General features: G+C 36.1%; 1 protein-coding gene across 1 annotated transcript in view; it reads left to right on the top strand.

The window, feature by feature from the left end:
- The first annotated feature begins 245 nt into the window (after nt 1-245).
- LOC131425660 (5-hydroxytryptamine receptor 2A-like) overlaps nt 246-13,370 on the top strand; it is a 136,538-nt gene continuing 123,413 nt past the window's right edge. Inside the window, exon 1 of the mRNA XM_058587717.1 lies at nt 246-676. The gene's annotated coding sequence lies outside the window, so the exon portion shown is untranslated. The remainder of the gene's footprint in view (nt 677-13,370) is intronic.

Genomic DNA, 13,370 nt, shown 5'->3' with positions numbered 1-13,370 from the left:
AATGTAGCAACAATCGAGAATTCAAATAATTCCATCACGTTTCAAAATCTAAAGAGGGGGCGGAAGAATCCGATGACATTTGACTTTCGGGATGAAGGCAACAAATTGAATCCAACAGCAAACGAATAACACATTTTCCCGGCAAAACCAGGATCGGATTCCGAGTGCAGTTCGGTTTTGTTGGTGCTGCCAGCCAGCGGAGGAAAACATCGGCGGCTGACGCCGTTCCTTCAGTCTACGTTTTAGCGTCGACGGAACAGGTTGTGTCAAAGCCGATGCTCTCTCGCATTGAGCAAACTTACTGTTATCTGTTACGCGATAAACCGCAACTAAAACCACTGTTAGAGAAGATAGATTGTTTTGTTATGCGTGAGCTTAAATTGGTCTAGTTTTCGTGAAATACACTGTAAATGTTTGGATAACGACTAAAACGATTCAATTGGGTTTAATTGATGAAATATATACTTAATCATTGCAATGAAATTCCTTCCATAGTTCTAACGAGTGTTGAAGTTAGTGTCGATATTTGATGTATGTTTAGTGAGGATGAAATTTCACGAAGTCAATCATTGAAGTGTTTGCTTCGGGGAATCGAAGAAATAATTGAAATACTTTGCCGATCGAAGTATATTCGAAAGTTGGATTATTAGATTGTCGGTGGCAGCTCTGTTATAGGGTAAGTGAATTTTTTTCCCAGAAATACAATCTCTAAGACGACTAAAATAGAAGCCTATTTTTATGTTCTAGTAGCTAGTGAATAATCTGATAGAACAGACAGTAGAACATAACGATAAAATCATTGGCAATAAATTTTCAGAGATTATATCTCGCCAACAAACTAGTCATTATCTACTGGAGATGCATCACGAGATGTTTTCAAAAGCATGATTGATATAATCGTAATCCTAGAGAGTTCGATATGATTCTGTACATTCAACAGAATTAATCCTCTTTCGATTCCTTTTGCCTTTCTTCAACTAGAAAGGCTATGCACACGAGTTTCGAGCCGAGTTACATGTACCATTCGAATCAGATCGTCAAAATAGCGAAATGTCTGTTTATGTGGATGTGTGATTATGACAAATATTATCACTCCATTTTCTTGATGATTACTATACTGATATTCGCAAGCTAAGATTCAAATGAAAGTCTGCATTTGAATTTTATTCGGATTCGACTTTCGGTTATAGGTTTTTGAATGTTCAAGACTGCAATAACGATACATAAAAATTATAAAATTATTGTACATTTGGAGATTTACATGTTGACAAAACCGAATTCATAAACGAGACAAATCAAAATTTCACGATAAGTAAAGGAGATTTTTAGAATCCCATACGGATATGCTCTCAACTGTTTTTCCAGAAAGAGTTATAATATACTTGTTTAAATCTACCCCGTGCTACCTAGTCTGTGTAAGTCGATCCCGCGGAATTTGAGAAATACGAATGAGTTCCGTTTTGTAGTATTCAATCACCACACGTTTCCGAAACCCGAATAACCGAAGTTGTTTTTTTTTCAAATGGCTAACCAGACTTGTACATTTGAAAAATTATATGGTTATTTGAAATTATTTTGCTCGTTTTATACGCGTCATGCACAGAAACACACTCGGGAACTGTAAGTTTTTGTACCTATATAATCCCGCAAGTCGTATTCAGAAGAAGAAAAAAAACCCTTCTTAATCCACTTACTGATATGATGATGCCTTTCTCTAGACTTTTCAAAGATTTTTTACCACTCAATTTTCTCGGGGATGGCTGAACGGAATTCAACAAGCCTAGGCTTGTTTGAAAGCTACTACAAGCTTTTTTTACGCGAATTTTCAGTTATCCGGTTTTCTTATGGTCCCATAGTCTGCTACTAAATTTCATCCCGATCCGTCTTCCGTTTCGGAAGTTATAAGGTAATATAAAAAATTAACGATAAAATTGCAGTCAATTTTCTCGAAAATTGCTTTACCGATTTTACGAAACTAATACTCAAACGAAGATATTGACGTTAGTTAAGAATTTCATGAAATTTCATCTTGATCCGACTTCCGGTTTCGGAACTAGAGCGCGATAAGTGGATAATCTTTAATTTTCTGAGTATTTTTGCACAAACGATAACACAAACATGTAAAACTGAATAATAAATTCTTCTAGTTTGTGAGCGTATAAACTTAATTCGCCTGTACTGGTTCCCCATTTCCTGTTGCTGAAGTACAGAAAGTGGTGAAAAACAACTCCAAAAGTAGAACTCTCTTCGATTTCTCAGCTAGTGTGAAATTTCATCCAGATCCGACGTCATGTTTCGCAATTACAGGGTGATAAGTGTTCAAACTTTCGATCCGCTGTATGAAATGACGATACAAAGCCGGTACGCACCAGTACGTGCTGGCACGGAAGAAGAAAACACAACACGCCTTTACAACCGAAATAGTTTTTTTAAGATTACACCAGATCAAAAGTCCCAAGTTCGACTTTCTTCAAAAAAAATTTGTGGTAACTTACTTTACTATGGGGCGCCTTTTCAAAATTTACCCTGTACAAGAATGGGTAGAACTTAATCATGAATATTTCTTGTTGTATTTAACCCAACAACATAATTTGCTGTCCATGCTATTGGAAATATAATCAGTAATTTATGATAGGATTTATAGTTGTATGAAATAACCAAAACTAACTTAAAATAATAGATTTCTAAAATGTTTGGTTTCATCGAGTAATAAATAGAAAACTCACGATGCCTATGAAATAAACGTATTTATAAAAAAAGCTCATGAAGCTTGTCTTTCTTGTACTCGGACGACGGTTTTGATAAAGCGTGAGCAACATTGTTTTTTTCGAGTTACCAACTGGGTAGGCTTGAATGTAAAAATTTACACGTTTCATTGATTCCTGCCTATTATTATTAATGAACTTTTTGATATTTTCTTCCAATTATTGTAATTCGTACCGCGTGTACTTCTCCAAGCGAACAATTTTTTGCTCTTATTATTAATTTTTGCGTTAACATAATGTGTGTCGAGAATTCGTCGTACTTTAGTATAGGTGCACAATTACATTTCTTGGAGCAAAGAAATGAAACCTAGCACAATTCACACAACCCGACAATTAAGCCCTAACAAGTTTATAACAAAAACTTGTTTTCGTAGTAAGTGCTGATATAAGTCTGGTCTCGTTAGTAGTTAAAATATCAAAATTTTCTAACAAGTATCAAAAAGAGAAATAGTTCAGATACAATATGTTGATCGGGAATCTTCTTATGAGAATGATTTTAGATATTCAGAAGTGTGAAGTTTTAATCGTATTCACGTCATACTGTTATGTTTTTGACATTACTCACCCACTTTTTAAAAAAAAAATTCATTTCTGAGACATTTGACATAAAAAAAATCGACTTCGGGAATCTCAAAGTACAAAAGTCGATGATTTTCCGAAAAAAAAAATCTTTTAATACACAAGATCTAGACGTTTCATACTTTTCTACGAAATTTGGCATCGGAAAATATTTCCTTAGTTTTGCGGTTTTTAAGATTACACCAAATCTCAACGTTTCATGCAACCACCTATGCCACTGATGAAAGTCGACCGTCACCATAAACCATTTTTGCTTCACCTACAGTTCGCAGATGCTCGTGTCTCAGACCAAAACGAAACAACTTATGATTTCAGTAGGACTGACTATTCTAATCTGAACGAAGTGATCTCCGAAGTTGATTGGGCTGAAATTATACGAGGTGATACTATCGATGATGCCGTTTCATTATTTTATTCAGAATTTTACGAAATCATTGGAAATAATGTACCAATTAAACAACGTTTTCGTCGGAAAAAATTTCAACCAACCATGGTGGAATTCTGAACTTCAACATTTGCGCAACCGATTGCGGAAGGCGAAGAACCCTTTATTTTAAAACCAAATCCACACGGCACAAAGCCGAGTCACGTGAAATAGAACGTCAATATAACTCTTTCCATGTGTCTTGTTTTCGCAATTACATACAGCAAATCGAAAGCAATGTGAAGGATAATCCAACAGTATTTTGGAACTACGTCACTAGCCGCAAAAAATCGAACGGTATACCTATAAACGTACGCTACCATGGTGAATCTGGTGAAACATCACTAGGCACTGCTAACTTATTCTCGTCCTTCTTTCAAAGTGTGCTAAGTAACAACTCACCACCTTTGTCAGAACCGTACTTGAGTGGTTTGGCTCATTACAACCTGGACATACCACGCTTAGTTTTTGGTCTCCAAGACCTCACTAGAAAGCTGTTGACGATTGATGCCTCGAAAGGTGCTGGACCGGACGGACTACCTCCTTCTTTCATCAAAAACTGTGCAGCCTCTCTTGCCTTCCCAGTATCCATAATCTTCAACCGATCTTTCGCCGATTGCGTATTTCCTAGTGCATGGAAAACTGCTGCAATAATTCCGATTCACAAGAGTGGTAGTGTTCACGATGTGAAAAATTATCGCCCAATTTCAATCCTCAGCTGTTTACCGAAAATACTTGAAAGCATGGTTCATGATGCCATATATGACTCTGTTCATCACATAATCGCCGAAGAACAACACGGTTTTGTAAGAAAACGTTCTACAACAACAAATTTGATGTGCTACGTTTCCCGTTTAATCGAGAAAATGCAGAAACGGCAGCAAGTGGATGCCATTTACGTCGACTTATCAAAAGCATTCGACAAAGTCCCTTACCGTCTTGCTGTTGAAAAATTTAAAAAACTCGGATTTCCAGATTGGCTTACTCAGTGGATTTGGACATACTTGACTGGACGCAGCGCTTTCGTACGTATAGGAAACATAACATCCTCATCGTTCGATATATCTTCGGGCGTACCACAAGGAAGCCATCTTGGTCCGTTAATATTCGTTCTATTTATCAACGATCTCTGCAAGGTGATAAAATCCCCAAAATTATTATACGCGGACGATTTGAAGATTTTTCGCAGTATTATATCTACACTGGATTGTTACGCACTGCAATCTGATATTGAAACACTTATCGATTGGTGTAATATCAATGGCATGGAGATCAACATTCGTAAATGTAATGCTGTCACATTTTCTCGTTTACGTGCTTAAACTGTTTTTTTTTACTATAAAATTTCCACAACAAGTATTGAACGAGTCACTATAATAAAGGATCTTGGAGTCTATTTGGATAACAAACTACGCTTCTCGGAACACGTCGCACTAATCATCGCGAAGGCCTTTTCCATGTTGGATTTCATCCATATCAGAAGAATTGAAAGCGTGCAAAGGAGCTTCATACGATACGCACTACGTCTACTGCCTTGGTCGGATCCCGTTCATCTCCCCTCTTACGAGGATCGCTGTCGACTCATCAATCTACCAACACTGGAAAGCCGGAGACAGGTCTTGCAGCGGCTCCTGATATTCGATATAATAGTTAACAACATTGACTGCGCAGAGCTTTTAGGAAAATTTGATTTCAATGTGTCCAAAAATATGTTTAGATTAAGAATTAGTAATTAGGTGTCTGTGCGATGTAAATTATCGAAGACTAAGTAAATAAATAAATATACAATTTGTAAGACATTTGGCATCAGTTTCGATTTCGGAAATTTCAAAATTTGTTCTATGTCCCATTTTACTTTTCAAAAAGAAATGTTTTTGAGGTTACACCAATTCTCGACTTTTCATGCACTTCCAAGACATTTGGCATCAAAAAACCTAATTTCGATTTCGGAAAGCCAAAGCCGATTTTATTTAAAAATATTTTTGTTTTGATTACACTAAATCTGGACGATTTCTAAGACATTGAGCATAAATTTTTCCGAAGTCACGCGGTTTTTTTTTTGTGTTGAGACCTCAGTGTATTGAATTGTAGATCAAGTTCGAATATCAAATGACTGGCACTTCCGTTTTCGGAATGGTATAAGTGGCGCAAGCGACAAAACGCGTCTTTGTTTTACCGCTCAATTTTCTCGATTTTAGGATTTTTTCTATGAAATTCAAATATCAAACCAACTACCACACATTTTTCATTTGCTTGAAGACGACTTAAATTTGACCGAAGGAAGGGTTATGGCGAACATTTCCGGTTTGAGAGATGTAATGTTACATGTGATGTAGCCGACTGATCCCGTTGGTTTTTTTTCAACGCAACAAAATTCCGCGAGACGAAAAAATCGATTTCGAAAACCTTAAAAGTCAAGTTTGAAAGCTACTATTAGGTTCTTAGTTTTAAGTTTGAAAGCTACTATTAGGCTTTTTGATAAGCTTCCAATACTAATGGCCGAGGATAGAATCTTATAAATGTTTTAATGAGACTATTTAAATGGCAAAAGAAAGGCTTTATCAAACCACTAGGTGGTGTAAGTCGGGTTTTTTTTGTTAATTTTATCACAACATTTGGAAGCGAAACTAAACTTTCTTACTTGGTTGCTTTCTATTTGCTCTCACCACTCCGTTCCCTTCATAAAAATGTTTTATATATTGCAAAATTTAATGATTTGTAGGCATTCTTGAGAATCGCTGGTTACCTACGAGAATCGACTGATTACATGTCAGTTTTGTGAACAATCTGCTCACTACAGTCAACTGGCAATCATAAAAAAAATAATTTTATCTATCAAAAACATGACTCACTCGGCCTGAATAAACATACCTCACCTAACAGCTATAGTCCTGGGGTGTCCTTTACTGTATCAGGCATACGTCTCCACATAACTCGGTCCATGGCTGCTCGTCGCCAGCCACTCAAGGCACGGATGCTTCTGAGATCACCCTCCACTTGGTCGATCCCCCTTGCTCGCTGCGCTCCTCTTCTTCTTGTACCAGTCGGATTAGATTCAAGAACCATTTTCACTAGGCTGTCGTCCGACATCCTTATGACATGCCCAGCCCATCGTAGATGTCCGATTTTAGCTGTCCGTACGGTGGGTGGTTCTTCTAGCAGCTGTTGCAATTCGTGATTCATACGCCGTCTCCATGTTCCGTTTTCCATCTGCACTCCGCCATAGATGGTCCTCAGTACCTTTCTTTCGAAAACACTGAGGGCGCGTTGGTCCTCTGCCAACATAGTCCAGGTCTCGTGGCCATAGAGAAGAACCGGTCTAATGAGCGTTTTGTAGATGGTCAATTTCGTGCGGTGGCGTACTTTACTCGATCGGAAGGTTTTTCTGAGTCCAAAGTACGGACGATTCCCTGCCAAAATACGTCTCTGAATTTCTCTGCTGGAATATAAATTCTATTAAATGAAAAAAAACTTCCTATAACTTTTTGAAACGGCGTAATTCATTGAAAAGCTGAATTTTGCATTCCATGTATAAATGTCTTGAACACGCCAACATCTAGGGCGAATTATTGACGAAAAATTATTGACGGCTTGAAAAAATGTTGGAAGCAGCCCCTCCGATATTTGTGTCTGCACCAGCGTTTCGGCTTCTTTAAGCACAACTGAAAACATGTGCGCATGTGTGCTTGGTGTAGATGAACTCGGCTGTGTTTTCAAAACGGTATAGGTATAGGTTGTCATTATAGCGTGTACGAAATCGGTGGAAGCACGCATCGTTCGTAAAGGCGGTGGTATTTTCTTCTTCCGTACCGATACGTACTGGTGCGTACCGGTCATACATCGTCTTTCTTCATGACGGTTTGAAAGTTTTGACACTCATCGCCCTGTAAGTCGGGTCTGGAATAAATTACACATTGGCTTTTGGGACAATGAGAGCTTTAATCTAAATCAAGATTTGGGAGAATGACTTAAACCATTGCTGAGGAATCGAAGTGCGTTCCGTGTTTAGAGTTTTTATTTACTACTATTGGTGCTTTCAGAACCGGAAACAGAGGACAAGTAGTACCGAAGTAGGTTTATATATTCAACAGATAAGATCTGCTAACTAGAAGAATTTACCAGCCAGTTTTAAAAAATCGCACCTGTTTTCACTTATCGCGCTGCGAGTCCGAAACCGGAAGTCGGGTCCGGATCGAACTCTGGAGTATTTTAACACTCCTAATACCAAGCCTAAAAAAGTTACGCGAAGCACCAAGCCTCAAAAAAAGTTGGAACGGTAACTTTGAGCTATCATAGCTCAGTTGTTACTTGACCGATTTCGATAAATTTTTCACCCTCGAATTTTGCGAAGTTCGTAGATTATTTTAGGTATATCATTATTGACGATCTTTTAGGAAAAACTAATGAAAATCTGATTTTTCCCGTTTTTTTTCAAGCTCAAAATGTGCGCTATCTGCATTCATGCGGCACCTGCATCGCGAATCGGATATTGAGAACCTCAACTTTACCGAGTCATAGCTTTGTTGTCAGTCAACCAATCTTCAAAATTTGTTCACCACTTTAAAAATAGTTTCATTCAGTAAAAAGCATTCAAACGAAGAGGTTGTTTTTCGAGACGAAGACAACTGTAAGCTGCAAATAGATTGGTTGGTTGCAAAGCCAATATTCGGGGCGATTCCAGTTTCATAAGTACCTGAAATAGTGGAACCCACTTCATTGAGAAAGATGGCCTAACCGATTTGAGAACTGTTCCATTTTGTAGGTTACACTAGTTCATGCACTAGCTTTCATGTTTTTCAAAAATCAAACAAAACTGTTTGAAGAATACATTTTTATCTGAAAATAAGAGAGATGTGAGAAAGGCATCATTACATAACTAGGTGGATAAAAACAAGTTTTACTTAATTTCGTGTGATTTTTTGTTCTACTTTTTCTGAATTGTTTACTAATAGAAAATTCAAATAATTTTCGAATTCTATACATTCAGAAATAATTCTAAGTTTGTGATATTTAAATTTTAATATTCTATCAATTATAGTAGATGTTGTTTGAGAATTTTAGATATATGTTTTTTTTCTTAATTGCTTGTAAAACAAAAATCAAGCAATATTTTTTTTTTAAATTGTAGTTGGTTTCTTCTGCCATGGGTTAGTATATGAAATTCGTATAATTTTATGTTCTATTTCTTATTGTACAAAGCCATTGAAATAATTTAAAATTTTCGTGTTGTTCTAAAATTTATTTTATTAATAGAAAAAAATTCTACGTCTCTTTGGAACAGATGAAATCAAAACGGATTCCAATATTTTCACTTTGATTTTCAGAAACGTTGGAACGCAATACATATCAGAAATTTTGAAATTTCCGATCTTCTACCGATTTTTTGAGATTTTACGGAAAACCTAAAGCAAAAAAACCTAATTTTAGTAGTTATCAATTGCGGTTGGGTTATGCATAAAAATTGTTTAGATCTTTTGTCCAATACAAAAACATAATTATTTTTAGAGTTTAGGTATATTTTCCAAAATTTTTAAGATTTTCAGTGAAATCCAAGTTTCAGTTTTTTTTGTAAATTTTGTTCATAAGAAATTTTCAACTAAAATAATAAAAATATATATGTCATAAAATTTCAAAGTTGTGATTTGTTTTTTTTTTGGCAAAATTTTCCCAATAAAAGAAATTCTCTGTATTCGTACCAAATTTCTTGAGATTCTTTGAACGGATATATAATTTTGGTCATCAATACATTGTTTCTGGTAATGATTCCAATATTTTGAATAAAAAAAATGTACATGTCATCGCTTTATTTTTTGAGTTATATACAAACATGTGAAAAAAATGAAAAATTCATATATATTTATAAATTCATCGATTGTTTAATGTTTTCTTTTGATTGTGCAGGAATGGTAGTTGAGCAAAAATTGTAAAATTAGTAATCGAATGATGTGTAAAAATATATAGGTCATCGCTTAATTTCGAGATATTTACGATCATTGTAAAAAGACTCATCTTTTCTTAGGTCATCTATCTACAGTTTTCATTATAACTTTGGGTAGACAACCCTATTTGTAGTTTTTTTTTTCAGTGCATTTTATTTGTGGAAGTAGTACCTTTCCAATGGTGAACATAATTTGAAGATCGGTTGACTAACAACAAAGTTATGACTCGGTAAAGTTGAAGTATTCAATATTTTCTATGCGACGATTATGCTAAAGGAAAGAAAATTGAAAAGCAGATAGGGCATATTGGACGCGTGAAAAAAAGTTTTGGAATCAATCTACGAACTTCACAAAATTCGAGGGTGTAAAATTTATTGAGATTCGTTCAAAAACAACTAAGCTATGACAGCTCAAAGTTACCGTTCCAACTTTTTTTGAGGCTTGGTATTTGGAGTGTTAAGGAATTTTAATGCCATTTATTTGCATGTTAGTTTGTAAAAATCGGTGCAGAATTTTTTTTTTAAATTTAGTGTTCATTTTGTCATAAATTTGCACATATTACTCAGTAACTATGCAACTGGAAGTCGGAAAAAGATGAAATGTATTAGCAAGCTTTCATACTATAAGACGAAAGTTTGTTCAAAGAGGGTTCAACCATCTCTGGGAAGAGTGTGTGACATTTTTTTTCCATTTTTTGCTGCATGTTACCAAAATGTATTCCTGGAATCGGAGGTCGGATCGGGAACAAAATCAGCATATGGGAACGTAAGACCTTTCATTTGAATCTAAGTTTGTAAAAGTTTCAGCCATCTCTAAGAAAATTGAGTGACAATATTTGTCACATACACGCTCATACACGGTCAGAGATGGCATTTCACCAGAGTTATACACGCTAGAGTCAGATTTTTGCCACACCGAGGATGAAAAAAACGAAGCACCGCACAAAGAGGAAAGCGCATTTCTTCTCAGTGTCGAATAGACAGCATTTGAGTGTGTGCTTGTGGTTAAAGCAGCTGGCGCGAGTGAAACACATTCTCTTCGCATGAATCGCTCACACGCGCTCTCGTCTAAATACACCCAAGTGACCACTGGCGCGTGATTGTGAGCGAACACTTCTGTGAACTTCAATTAATAGAGAGTAGATCTGGCCTTGCTATGAAAAATTTGCAAGGAAAACCGAAAATTTTACGATAAATTGTTTTATTTTGCTGATTTTGCGTGTCCACGCTTCATCTACGAAAACCATACAGCAGAGTGCTCACCGGCGTGTACACCTCTGTGAAAGTATCTGCATCCTCCTCAGAGAATTTATTAGCTAATGCTCTAGCACTTTGGTGCGATTCAGTGGAACGCGTTGAAGTTGTCAGTGCGAGGGGAGAAATTTTGCTTGCTCTTCGTCACACAGAGGAGATAGACATCTCTGTACACGGTATAATGGTCTGGTCGAATATACCATTCTCTCCCGCGGGCCTCGGTTGAAAAGTCGGTTTCACCTTCGAGTGCATAGCCATTCGATATGAGAAAGGCAAAAACATAAATCAGTACCTACTTCCCAGCAGCACCAAACAAAGATAAAGCTTATTCCCAAGTTATTAATAGACGAATTTGAAAGTGTTCGAACGGCTTTGATATTTTTCATTAGGCTAAGAGCTTTCTCGTAACAATCAAAATGGTACATTAACCAACCAATACTCCACTGGAATTTAAAGACGGATTGTGTTCTGTTCTGGTATCATATCCGAACAAGCGCGAAATTTACACTCCCACACACAATCCGACATTTCATTGAGAGAAGATTTCTCCAATCAGATAACACGGTAGATAGAGAATGGCCTCATCGACACTGTTCGAAATTTTCTTGGAACGCTTGTCCGCACACGATATGTACAGTTATTTCATTGAAAGATCCAATATCGTACGACCGAGTACGAGTGGCTGCTCCAGCAATCTTTATTAGCCAGCTCTAAATTAATTAAGGTTCCGAAACGAAAGCAGCTTAGCTACTGTACAAATCACTACTGCCAGTTCTGCTGTTGTGCTTAATAATTAAAAGCGGAAATGATAACATTCCCCTGTGTGTCAGTTTGGATGAATAGCTGATTAATGACTGACTATTTCTGGAAAATGCCCGGATTAGCCAGCCCCTTGTGTAAACAGCATCAAAAATATCTGGTTTTAATTACGTAGTGGTAACATTTATTAACGGTTTTATTTCCACCGGCATGCTGGAATGCCCTTCCTTATCAGAATGTTTATCACTGGTGAAAACCGACTGGTCATACACCATCTTCGAGATCTGTGTGTATGTGTTTTTTTCACGCGTCCAATATGTCCTATCTGCTCTCCTATTTTTTTTCCTTTGGCATAAACATCACATAGAAAACATTGAACACTTCAACTTTGCCGAGTCATAACATTGTTGTTAGTAAACCGACTTTCGAAATTTATTCACCATTGGAAAGGTACTACTTCCAGGAAGAGAATTCACTGAAAAAAAACGAAAAATAGGGTTGTCTACCCAAAGTTGAAATGAAAACTGTAGATAGAAGACGTCAGAAAAGGTGAGACTTTTTACAATGATCGTAAATATCTTGCAGAAAAAGAGCGATGACCTATATAGTTTTTCACATCACTCGATTGCTAGTGATACCAGTTACAATTTTCGCCCAACTACCATTCTTGCTAAATCGAAAGAAAACCTTAAAAAATCGATGAATTTTTTTAAATTTAAGAATATATATGAATTTTTCATTTTTTTTACATGTTTGTATATAACTCAAAAATTAAAGCGATGACATGTACATTTTTCTACTCCAAAATACCAGAAACAATATATTGATGAACAAAATTATATATCTCAAGAAATTCGGTACTGTTGCCGAGAAAGCGAAAAGATCAGCTCCAATTCAATAATTTATTTCACAGTGAAGTAGAATTAAAAAATTCCTGCAAAACATTGCGTTAGTTCATTGAACAACTTAAAGTAATATAACTTACTTCTAGTGAGTTAGCTTTCTATAATAATAACGGCAACACCGCTTAAATTCCAGTAACGTACAATCTGCTGACATTAATGTTAGGATTAGTATTTCTTACTTTCACACTAATTAAGAGAAATTCTCACCTTCAGGCTACCAATAGTTTGTATAGTTCAGCCAGCAGAATAATGTACTATTAACAAGCTTTTGTAGTCTTAAGTAAACACTCTTCAGCAGTATGTTTAGGTGTAAATTTTAGTAGTTAATATAAATATTTTACTGTGAGGTAAATTTCACTCAGCGATAATATTTATAATGCAAATAGCGTTCACTGATACTTAGCGTCGTTTTTAGAGTATCGCAATGGCGGTTTTTTTTTCCGAGTTTAACCGTGTGACCCTTTTGTCGGAGACTATTCCTTCGTCCGTTTCGTCCAGTGTTGCAACATCAGATGGGGGCACCGAGGCGCTGTTTTTCGATGTGGCATTGTCAACAGGTACAAATACAGAGAATTTCGATTATTGGGAAAATTTTCCCAAACATAATCAAAACAAAACTTTTAAATTCTATATATTTCTATTATTTTAGTTGGAAATTTATTAGGAATAAAATTTACAAAAAAAAAACTGAAACTTGGATTTTCCTGACCATCTTAAAAATTTTGGTAAATATACCTAAGCTCTAA

Source organism: Malaya genurostris, chromosome 1 (genome assembly GCF_030247185.1).
Source record: "Malaya genurostris strain Urasoe2022 chromosome 1, Malgen_1.1, whole genome shotgun sequence".
Lineage (NCBI taxonomy): Eukaryota > Metazoa > Arthropoda > Insecta > Diptera > Culicidae > Malaya > Malaya genurostris.
Note: the sequence above shows the minus strand (reverse complement) of the source record. Positions and strands in the feature narration are given on the sequence as shown.